General features: G+C 43.5%; 2 long non-coding RNA genes across 2 annotated transcripts; both read left to right on the plus strand.

The window, feature by feature from the left end:
• Positions 1–2,866: 2,866 nt before the first annotated feature.
• Positions 2,867–4,594, plus strand: LOC308465462. The gene is made up of 2 exons (XR_013980462.1): positions 2,867–2,908; positions 3,914–4,594. It is a non-coding gene; the product is annotated as an uncharacterized lncRNA (long non-coding RNA).
• A 4,224-nt stretch (positions 4,595–8,818) lies between these two features.
• On the plus strand, positions 8,819–11,006 carry LOC308465495. The gene is made up of 2 exons (XR_013980484.1): positions 8,819–8,864; positions 10,413–11,006. It is a non-coding gene; the product is annotated as an uncharacterized lncRNA (long non-coding RNA).
• The last annotated feature ends 595 nt before the right edge of the window (positions 11,007–11,601 follow it).

Genomic DNA, 11,601 nt, shown 5'->3' on the forward strand with positions numbered 1-11,601 from the left:
TACAGTGCTGTCTCCAACTAATTACTAGAACAAGCATTCAGAATGGACCTGCAGTAATTACCAGATTTTTTGCTCTATAGGGCACACCAGATGATAAGACGCACCTAGTTTGCGGGGGGGGGGGGGAGGAAACAAGGGGGGGGGAAAATCTGAATCCCAGAAGCCAGAACAGCAAGAGGGATCTGGCTTCTGGGATAGCTGCTGAAGCCTCTCCCGGGCAGCAGGATGAAGGCTCCCCCTGCCTGGAAGAGGCTGCGCTCTGGTAAGCTGCCCTCTGTACCTTCCCCCATCTCCCACAAGAACCGCACGCTCTTTAAAGGGAGCGCAGTTCTTGGGGGCTTTTCTGGGAGGTGGGGGAAGGGACAGAAGGCACTCTGTCCCTTCCCCCCACTTCCCACAAGAGCCGCGTGAAGCCTCCACAGGGCAGTGGGGGGGGCCTTCGTCCGCTGCCCTACGGAGGCTTCGCGGGGCTATCCAAAAGCCAGAATAGCTAGAGGGAATCCAACCCTAATTTCACCTGGATCCCAGAGAGAGCATACTGAACTGGGTCTGGCTTGTAAAAGCTGAAATGAAAGAAGATAGGGCAGTCAGTCAAAGGCAGATAACCAGTGACCAAAGGAACGTATCTTTACACACTTTACACACTTCCTTTCGCTTTGGAAGTGAGGCATCGGCCAAGAATGGCTAATTTCTTTTTATTAAAGACCAGGCTACCCACTGTTTGACACTTTTTTTAAAAATATTTTATTAAGGATTTTCTTGTTTTACAGAAGTGTAGTGCCTCGTTTTTTTTTTTTTTTCATGTAACATTTTTACAAATCCATTTCATTTGTTGAGGCATTGGGGGAGAAAGAAAAAAGAAAAGAAAAAAGAAAGGGGGGGTGGAGAGAGGGAAGATGGATAGGGGTGGGGTCGGGTGGCGGTGTTTCTATTATGTTTAATGTATGTAGAGTTTGGTGTCAGCGTTGCTTGTGATGTTCACTTGTGTTCCTTTGGTGGTGAGAGAGGTTGGGGTTGGCCTAGGGTGTGATTGTTTGCTTGTGATTGGCTGTGGTGATCTTTGTTTTCGTGTGTGAGTGAGGTGGGTGGGTGTTTTGGATCAGGTTAGCCATATTGATTTGTATGCTGTTGGTGGATTATTGTCATTGTCCTGTTGGGCTGTGTATGTGATAAAGGGGAGCCATACCGGGGTGAAGGCGTCTTCTTCTGTTTGTCCCCGTGTCAGTTTCAGTTTATTAGTTAATTTTTCTAGTAGGGCTGTTTGACACATATTGAGACTCAACCCCTATCATTAAAAGCAAATAATTTCCTATCGGGGATAATTAAAAGGTCACATTCCACTGAGAACACTATAATTCACATGCCGTACCAGGATGTATGCATAGAAAGCTGCGTTTGGCACCAGGATGTTAGGTTTGGTGACTATCATGGCCAGCTGGGCTCCATGTGCCTGAAAAATCATAATAACTTAAATGTGGAACGTTCCTGGCTGTCCTTAACCACTCTGGGCTGTATCAAACTAAATCCCACTTAGGTGGGCTATAACCAGCCAAGACCCATTGAAATTAATGGACCTGTTAGCCATGGCCATCAATTTCAATGGATAGGACTAACATTAGATACAACCCTCTGTTCTTTGTTCCATTATCATTCAGTAAGCACAGCTGATTCTGTCCTCTTACATATGAGTGGTGCGGCTTTGGCTAAATATGCGCAGCGTCTGGTTGCTGGATCAGGCCAGCAGCCCATCTAGCTCAGCATCCTGTTCTCTCAGTGACTAAACTTTTTGCCTCTTCATCTGCATGGAAAGAGTCCAGTGGTTACCTTCATGATTCATTTCAAGAGGGACTTGCCCCCACAGCAGTGCAGCACTCTCCCAGCCAGCCTTCAGCCAACCTGCCCAAGATGGATCTCTGTCTGTTTTCTCCCTTCTTTCTCCCAGCTGCAAAGACTCTCTTTTCCTGACACACACCCCATCAAACACAAACCCCATCACTATGGGAACCTCTGTCAACCCAGGCCCAAAAATTCTTCTCAAATGGACCATCACACCTTTTTTACAGACCATGGCTTGTAAAAGAGGCTTAGCCTGTCTATTTTCTACTGGCGTGCAATCTTCCCTTCAATACAGTTACAGACGCTTCAGGTTACAGACTCGGTTAACCCAGAAATAATACCTTGGGTTAAGAACTTTGCTTCAGGATGAGAACAGAAATTGTGCAGCGGCAGTGGGAGGTCCCATTAGCTAAAGTGGTACTCCAGTTTAAGAAGAGTTTCAGATTAAGAACGGACCTCCAGAACAAATTAAGTTCTTAACCTGAGGTACCACTGTACTCCAAAGAATAAAACCCCCACTATTTATTAATTTCTAGGGTTTAGGGGGGTCCCCCCAAATCTACAATAATACAATTGACACTTAGAGCCTTCAGTGTAATTTCTTCTTCTGAATACTTAAAATTGATATGAAATACCATACAATGGAATTCCCATTAAGTGAGAAAGAAATGATGAATGAGATTTTTTTTCGTGTGTGTGTAAAAAGCATGGCTTTGGGTTCATGAATTCTGTTAAGCAGGTCTATAGATACAAACATTATTGCCCTGAATTCTTTTAGCACCGCTGGCTGGATTAAGGACCACCCTGTTATTAAGTTAATAACCCAGCTGAAGACGTAGAATGGCAATGATGACTAGTGGCCCGGTCAAGTACCACATGGCAGAAAATAGCACATGGTCTTGTTAGGGATGTGCACACTAATGGCTAATAAGAGTTTACCATTTGGGGAGGGGGTGCCTCATTTCCTCTGGAAACATGCCAGGGCGCTGTATAAAAGGTCCACAGCCCCAGACCTCTTCATTCAACCACTGGGTTCCTCAACCTTACAACTCTTCATCTACCACCAAACAAGGTAAGCTGTGCTTCTAAATGTATTGTGTATTTGAGAGATACACACACAGTGTGTATGTGTGTGTGTGTATATCCAATGGTCAGAGTAGACCCAATGAAGTGAATGGATATGGCCATCTTTGGTCCATTAATTTCAATAGGTCTACTCTGAATGTGACTTGGGTATAGTTAAGTTGCATACATCCCTTTAACTAAACACCTCTGCATATTATTGCATTTCTGTTCTGTTCTATGTTCTGAGCTGACGTCTGTAGCAAGGCTTACCTCGATTATGAATCAGAGAAACAAACCTGATCCCATTTTTAAAATCACCACTTAAGTCCCATTCCGCAAATGCTTCTACCATTTTAAATAAGGGAGACAGGTGTTTTGCTTCACAGAGAAGTTTGGGAGCACCCCCCACCCCATGATATCTGATAGCTCACAAATACCTATTTGTTCTTTTGAGTTATGACTCTTTTAATCTGCTCCTTCTAGCGTTATCTTTTTCTAGTATGCCAATTTACTGCATTTTTATTGTCAGTTGCCAGGTGGTTGGAATTATGGAAATATTACTATTGAAATATTTAACATCCAAAAATACCTACCCTGTTAAGAATGTACAAAATGATGAAATAATATTGATAATAATAATAATAATAATAATAATAATAATAGTCAGAATAGACCTACAACTAATACTGTCACTGGACGACATTAAGAAATTTCTGGAGCTCTGATCAGTGCCAAATGGGTGGGTCTAGCAGCCATTTGGGTTTCCCACAATGCACTGGAATGACACTTCATCGGGTGCACTGGGTGAACATAAAACAGTGGCTAGAATAGGAAACTCAGTGCCCGTAGTCCAGTAAGCCCGCCAGGCTCTACCATTCCACCAGGCTTCCCTAAACTTGATACGAGCCCTAGAGCGGTTAGCAAGTGTCAGTTCCTATTAGTCAACCCACCATGGTGCAAATGTAGTTCCTCCTCTACATCACAAACATAATGCATCTTTCACCTGTTTCAGCCTACCTTCCACGCTCAAAGATGGGTTGCTGTGGCTGTGGCTCCAATTCAAGCTGTGGACCAAACATCATTTGCATCCCCTGTAGTGGCGGTTGTGGCTGCGGTTGTGGCTGTGGTTGCGGCTGCTGTTGCTGCCCTTGCTGTTGCTGCTGCCCCAGCTGCTGCTGCAGCAGCCCCTGCTGCTGCTGTCCATGCTGCTGCTGCTGCCCCAGCTGCTGCGGTTCCAGCGGTGGATGTTGTGTCTACTACATTGGGTCTTCTAATGGCTCTTCCAGCTGTTGTGGTTGCTGTTAATAATTTGGAAGTTCCACCCGGGCTGCAATAACAGCACAATCTTCCCAGCATCCCAAATGACAGCATCGGCATCCTTCGGAAAACTTGTCGGATGACCTCCTCTTCTCTTCTTGACCAAGCCAGAAACCCTAGAGATTTTCCTCTGTATGTTTATTATAGCACTCTGATTCTCTCGTTCCCTTTAATTTCTTTGGAAGATTTCCCCCATCCATGGAGAAGCTCTAATGTGTAAAGGAAGCATGATGATGGTGTATAATTAGATGGGTAGGATTTCTTCTTCTCCTTCTCTTTCTCTTTCTCCTTCTCCTTCTTCTTCCTGAGCTGTGGAACTGCCTTGTACTTCAAACTGTTACATAAATAAAAAATAAAACAAAACAATTATAATATATTTATTGTCTATGAGGTTTCTTGGAAATTCATGTGGTAGGGCTGTGTATTGCTAGGTGGGCATTCTACTGAGAAGGACCTTTCATGTGTCAGTGTCAACCTGACAGCATCCAGAGGCAACACCACCAAGAAGGCCTCCCCTGAGGATCATAGGGCCCGAGCTGGTTTATATTGGGGGGAGCTGATCCTTTAGATACTCTGGCCCCAAGGCATTTAGGGCTTTATGCTATCATGCCAACACATTGAACTAGACTTTGTGGCAGCCTCTGCAGACCTTTCAGGACCGGTGACATATGGTCTCCTCACTGCCATATTTACCAACCTAGCAGCTGCGTTCTGCACTGGCTATAGACTCCAGTCCATCTCTAAGACCAGCCCCACATAGTGGGCAGTACAGTAGTCTAAGTAGGAGGTCATTAGACCATGAAGTCAGGCTATCCCAGTACAGGAATGGCTGTAGAAAACTAGCCTAAACTAGACATAAGCACTCCTAGTCACAGGAGCTACTTAGGAGTCTAGGAACAAGATGGAATGAAGAATATAGATAGAGACAATGAGAGAGAGAGAGAGAGAGAGAGAGAGAGAGAGAGAGAGAGAGAACAAATCTGGGGTAACACAATTTGGAGTGCAAGGGCACCCATAACTGCTGGAGTTTAGTGAATAAATGATAGAATTCAGATAATATTTGGAGTATTGAAGGAAAGATGACAGGCCAGTGAAAAACACAGACAAAGCTTCTTTTCCAGGCCAGGATAGAAGTTATTAAGAATGATAAAAGATACTAGAAGCATGTCATTAACCCATCAACGGAAACAAGAAAGGGGGCTCTGCAGGTGAGGGAAGGATGTTGCCCAGGTGAAGGCCGGATATCACAAAGAAAAATGTTGTCCTTAAAAAGAGAGAGAGATCTGGAGATAGGGGGCAAGCAGACAGATGTGGGGGATGTGGGGGAGTTGCTTGGAGCAGCCCAGGACTGAAGTCTCAGTGTGTGTGTGTGTGTGTGTGTGTGTGTGTGTGTGTGTACACACACACACACACACTCCATCAAAACCATATCCATCTTCTACTTCTCCCCTAAATCTTTGTATGGAGGTCATTTCCATTCCCATGTGACCCTCTGCGTCCTTCCATATGATTATTTCTGCCAACTTTTCACCAATTTGGTCTGGGCCCCCTGCATATTCCCTATTTCCATTTTCTACCTCATATTCCTCTGGTTCATTCGCCCCCCCCCCTCATCGTCTGGCTTCCTGCCCCAATCTTCATCAAACACTGATCTGATCATTTTTTATTGTTCAGCCATGTGGACTATAGCCACCAGGTCATCACAGCCAGTGGTATATCACCAAATGAGTCTAGACACAAGCTCATCATGATTGACCCCCTTGTCCTTCAGTGCTTTATCAGTGGACATGTATGTAGATCAGAAATATGGAGGGAGAAAATCAGAAGGCATTGAAGTTTCCTATGTTAGCAAAATCAATCTTTGGCATTACACCAGGTTTGGGGGAACATTTGGTACTACAGTTCCCATGATTCCAGGCTATTGGCCTTGCTTGTTGGGGCTGATGGGAGATGTAGTTCAGCAACATCTGGAGAAGAAAAAGGATCTACATACATGCATTATAACCTTGAGGATCACGATGGTTACTATATATCTGCCAGCTCTTCCACCTTACCTTTGTACGCTATACATTTTTTGCCAAAGGTACTGTACATTGTCTTCTTTAATGAAAATATAATTGTTGGAAAGAGCCTGGAGGAGTTCCCCACTCCTCCACATGCAGCTGCTGGGTGACCTTGGGCTAGTCACACTTCTCTGAAGTCTCACTTACCTCACAGAGTGTTTGTTGTGGGGGAGGAAGGGAAAGGAGATTGTTAGCTGCTTTGAGACTCCTTAAAAGATAAAGGTAAAGGGCCCCTGGCAGTTAAGTCCAGTCGCAGACGACTCTGGGGCTGCAGCGCTCATCTCGCTTTACAGGCTGAGGGAGCCGGAGTTTTTCTGGGTCATGTGGCCAGCATGACTAAGCCGCTTCTGGCGAACCAGAGCAGCACACGGAAACACCGTTTACCTTCCCGCCGGAGCGGTACCTATTTATCTACTTGCACTTTTTGGTGTGCTTTCGAACTGCTAGGTTGGCAGGAGCTGGGACAAAGCAACGGGAGCTCACCCTGTCACGGGGATTCGAACTCAGTGGTTTAGACCACAGCACCACCCACGTCCCTTGAGACTCCTTAGGGTAGTGATAAAGCAGGATATAGTGTGGAAATGTTGACCATGAGCCAGATCAAGGTTATTGAAGCTGACAATGGTGCATCATTTGGATAGAGATGGGTACTTCAATGGATAATAAAAATAATTAATAATAAATTTTTATTTATATCCCGCCCTCCCCAGCCAAAGCCGGGCTCAGAGTGGCTAACCACAAGTAAAAATACCACAGTGTACATAAAATCACACAGTAAATTAATTAAAATACATTCTAAAATCAATTCATAATAAAATTAATGGCCACCATTGGGCTAGAGTTCTATGAGGATTACAGAAGGAGAGAGGGGGTCAGACTGTGCCTCGGCCAAAGGCCTGGTGGAACAGCTCCATCTTGCAGGCCCTGTGGAAAGATGTCAAGTCCCTCAGGGCCCCAGTCTCTTGAGACAGAGCGTTCCACCAGATCGGGGCCATGGCCAAAAAAGCCCTGGCTCTGGTCGAGGCCAGCCTAACTTCCTTGTGGCCCTGTGAAGAGTTTACCTCTTTTCTTTTCTTTTTGGCAGTAATGAGTGGTGGTATTCTGCCTGCAAATTTCATCCACTTTTTTGAAAGGGGAAAAATATAACTATTTCCCCAATAGTTAAAGTCAGGGGATGAAGCATATCCTGAAACTTGAATGGCCATCTTTGAAGAAAAGCACTGTGACATTGGACATGATTCATGCTTTCAGAAACAACAACATTACCTGCAAATGATATCCTTACCTGCTTTAAAAGGAATTTAGGGGAGCATTCCTTCTATTATTATTTTTTCTGGGGATGGAGGCTTTTACAGCAAAAAAAAAAACACCTGCCCCTGTTTCACTTTAACTTATTAAGCTTTTTACATTCTGAAGAGGCTAGTAACTTTTCAAGTGTTATCAGTCTTTGTTGAAAGGGCCAGGAAAGTTATAGCCATTTGCGATGTCATCAGTGGTGATGGGGATGAAAATGGTTCATATTAATTCCCCCCAGGGGGTGGGTGTTCATAAAAATTGATGTACCAATACTCAAACCTTGATAAAAGTGTGATGGGTGCCAGCTAATAATAATAATAATAATAATAATAATAATAATAATAATAATAAATTTTATTTACATACCCCACCCTCCCCAGCCAAGACGGGGCTCTGGGTGGCTGACACCAGGTATAAAAACAATCGATTGAAATACAACATAAAAGCAAGTTTAAAATACGACATTAAAACATTAAAATGCAGCCTCATTTCAGTAGGAACTCAAATCAAAAACTCTAAAAGCTAGAGATGAGGGAGACAAAAAACAACTCAATTTTTAATGCATCACTTCCACTGTGAAAAAAAAAAAGTGTATTATGAGGTTCCAAATCTAAGGTGAAGAGCATTTCAGAAGGATTTCCATGTTTGGAAATACTGTGTTTGGTGCTAGACTTTGATGTCCCTGATTGTTATGACTGCGAACACTTCCGCACTGCCATTGTTAAAGACTAGATCTTCCTTGCCAAAGGCAGCTTCTCTCCCTTAATAACAAGACAACTGGCGCTAAGAGCTTACTGTGTCCATTTGTGTTGTTTTTCTCTGCATGTAGAAAATGGATATATAATATCATACACTGGAACTCACACTTAATGGGCCAACAGTGATGAATCGGATGTTTCTAGTGTAAGAAGCATGGCCTTGGGTTCATGGATTTTGTTAAGCTGGTCCATGGATGCCAGCATTCTTCTCCATAATCTTCTCAGTACCCACTGGCCAGATCAAGGACTGTTATTAGGTTTAATCATATTTTAGGTTATTAGGTTTAAGACATGGAGTGGAAATGATGAATAAGAGCCAGGTCAAGCGCCGTGCAGGTGATAATGGCACATTGTCCCTGGCAGGGATGGATTCCTTGATGGCTAATGAAGAGTTTACCATTTTTGCCATGATGCCTCACTTCCTCCGGAAAAACAACAGAGATGTATAAAAGGCCCACCACCTGAGACTTCTCCATTCAATCACTGGGTTTCTGAACCTCTTACACCTCTCCATCTACTACTGAACAAAGTAAGTTGAAGTACTTTATATCTGGGATAATTTTTTTCTGGTGTTGGACCCACTCTGAGTAGACCTATTGAAATTAATGGATGTGGCTAACTCTTTTGGTTGGATATGTCCTTTTAACTGAACTGACCTGCATATGATTCTATTTATAGTCACCTGTAATTTATGACCTTACTTTGCAAATCCCTGCCTATTGACCCTGTACCCTCTCCAGCACCTGCTTAAACCATTTTTGTTTTGTCAAGGCTATTCAGACATGTTGATGTTGACATGCTTCAAACCTTTTTTTACTGTTAATTTCAATTATGTTTAAATGCGTTTAATTATTTTTAACCATTTTTACTGATAATTTTAATTTTTCTAGTAAACAGCTTAGAGGTTTCATTACCACCAAGCAGGATAGAAATCTTGCTAACTAAATAAGCAACTTACAAATCAGATCAGCAGGGCTGGTCTCATCTCACTTCATAGTAACATCTGAATATAATGCCCTACCATAGATGCCTCCATTATCTCAAATGAGATGGACTCTAACTGGAGGAGTGGGTGGGCTTTGGGAGTTTATGTCTTCTGCTTAGGTAATCTACTCAATGAAGATTCTTGCATGGCCTCCCTCTTGCTATCTTTCATGGGCTTTTATTCTTTCTAAGTTTTGAGTTACTGGCTGCTGCTTTTAGTATCGCAGTCTTGGGGTTTGCCATTTTGTTCCGTTTGTGTGGTGGATAGCAAGGTGGACTGAAGAAGCATTTTAGAAATGTTTTAACAACCATGAATATGATCAGTGTCAAGGACCGTGCAAGATTCTCTGAAAACCTTACACGGGTTGAGAATAGGTCTACTATTTACCATAATCCTGAGCAGTGCTGCATTTACATATAAGCTTAGCAAGCTATAGGGCTCCACTCTCTTGGGGGTCCCCCAAAAAATTAAAGGGGAAAAACCCTGGATGTACATTTCCAAAATATAAGATAAAAAACAAATAAAATAAAACCTACACACAGCAAAAGTGTTTGTGTTGTGTAGTCTCCTATTTGTTATGTGCAAATGGCTTTGATACCTATCAAGTCCATAAATTACCATATAGCATATATTCAACACAAAAAACAGTGACAATTTGTTGTTGACAAAGGAGAGCTGGACATATAAAGGGCCCCATTACCTTCAGTAGCTTAGGGCCTCATCCAACCTAAATCTGGTCCTGACCCTGAGTTCCCATTAAAACTTTTCTGGAGCTCCAGTCAGTGCCAAGTGGCTGGGTCTAGGAGCCATTTTGATTTCCAACAATGCTTTGGAGCAGCACTACATCAGGAGTGTTTGGGGAACTTAAAAATTATGTGTCTCATTGGAACACTGCTGCCCATTGTCAGGTATGTCTGCCAAACCCCACCAATGGCACTAACACCCACCCACCCCCGGTACCTTAAACCTGGAATAAGCTCTACACAAGCCAGCAAGTGGCAGTTCTCAATTGTTAGTCCACTAAATTGTGAACATCATTTCTCCTCTACATCACACACACACTAAACATAATGCATATTTCATCTGTTTCAGCCTACCTTCCACTCACAATAATGGGTTGCTGTGGCTGTGGCTCCAATTCAAATTGTGGACCCAACATCATCTGCATCCCCTGTAGTGGCGGTTGCGGCTGTGGTTGCGGTTGCGGCTGCTGCTGCCACCCCTGCTGCTGCTCCCAGTGCTGCGGTTCTGGAGGGTGCCGCATCATCTACATCAAGAATAACAACTCTTCTTCCGGCTGTGGTTGCTGTTGCTGATACTTCGGACGTCCCACTCAGCCTGAAATAACAACATGATCTGTCCAACATCCAGAACAATATCCACACCATCAACCTCCTTTTGAAGACCTGTTGGGTCACCTCCACCTCTTCTCTTTGCCAAGTGGGAAACCCTAAAGCTTTTGCACCTGCCACTTATAATAAGCTGCAAATTTGCTTCCCTTCCCTTTAATCTCTTTGGAAGAGGTCCTCCAAGAAGACCTAAGAAGCAAAAGAAGCATGACTACTGCACAGAATTAAATGGGTAGGGTTTCACCACAATATTCCCCCCATTTGCTGGGCTGCGGAACTGCCTTCTGCTTTCAGCTCTTGCATCAATGAAAATAAAATATATTCTATAATATAATAATTGTCTCTGAAGTTTCTTGAAAATTAGGTACAGTGGTACCTCGGGTTAAGAACTTAATTCATTCCAGAGGTCCATTCTTAACCTGAAACTGTTCTTAACCTGAAGCACCACTTTAGCTAATGGGGCCTCCCGCTGCTGCTGTGCCGCCGGAGCACAATTTCTGTTCTCATCCTGAAGCAAAGTTCTTAACCTGAGGTACTATTTCTGGGTTAGCGGAGAGTGTAACCTGAAGCGTCTGTAACCTGAAGCATATGTAACCCCAGGTACCACTGTATTGTATGTTATAAGGTTGTCTAGCAACTCCAATGGTTTATCTAACACCATCTCTAAGGCATCTAAGCCAGGAGTCATCATTGATTTTCCTACCAGCCAATTCTACACTGATTTATGATCAGAGGCAGTGATGCTTCTGAATACCAGTTGCTAGAAACCACAGAAAGGGAGAGTGCTTCTGTGCTCAGTTTCTGTTTTCCGGTTTCCTATAGGCATATGGTTGGCCTCTATGAAAAGAAGATGCTGGACTGGATGCATCACTAGCCTGACTCTTCTCATGTTCTTCTCATGTTTGGATTACATCCTGTATGCAGATTGGGGA

The sequence above is a fragment of the Podarcis pityusensis genome, assembly GCF_964106645.2.
Source record: "Podarcis pityusensis genome assembly, chromosome: 16".
NCBI classification, from domain to species: Eukaryota; Metazoa; Chordata; class Lepidosauria; order Squamata; family Lacertidae; genus Podarcis; species Podarcis pityusensis.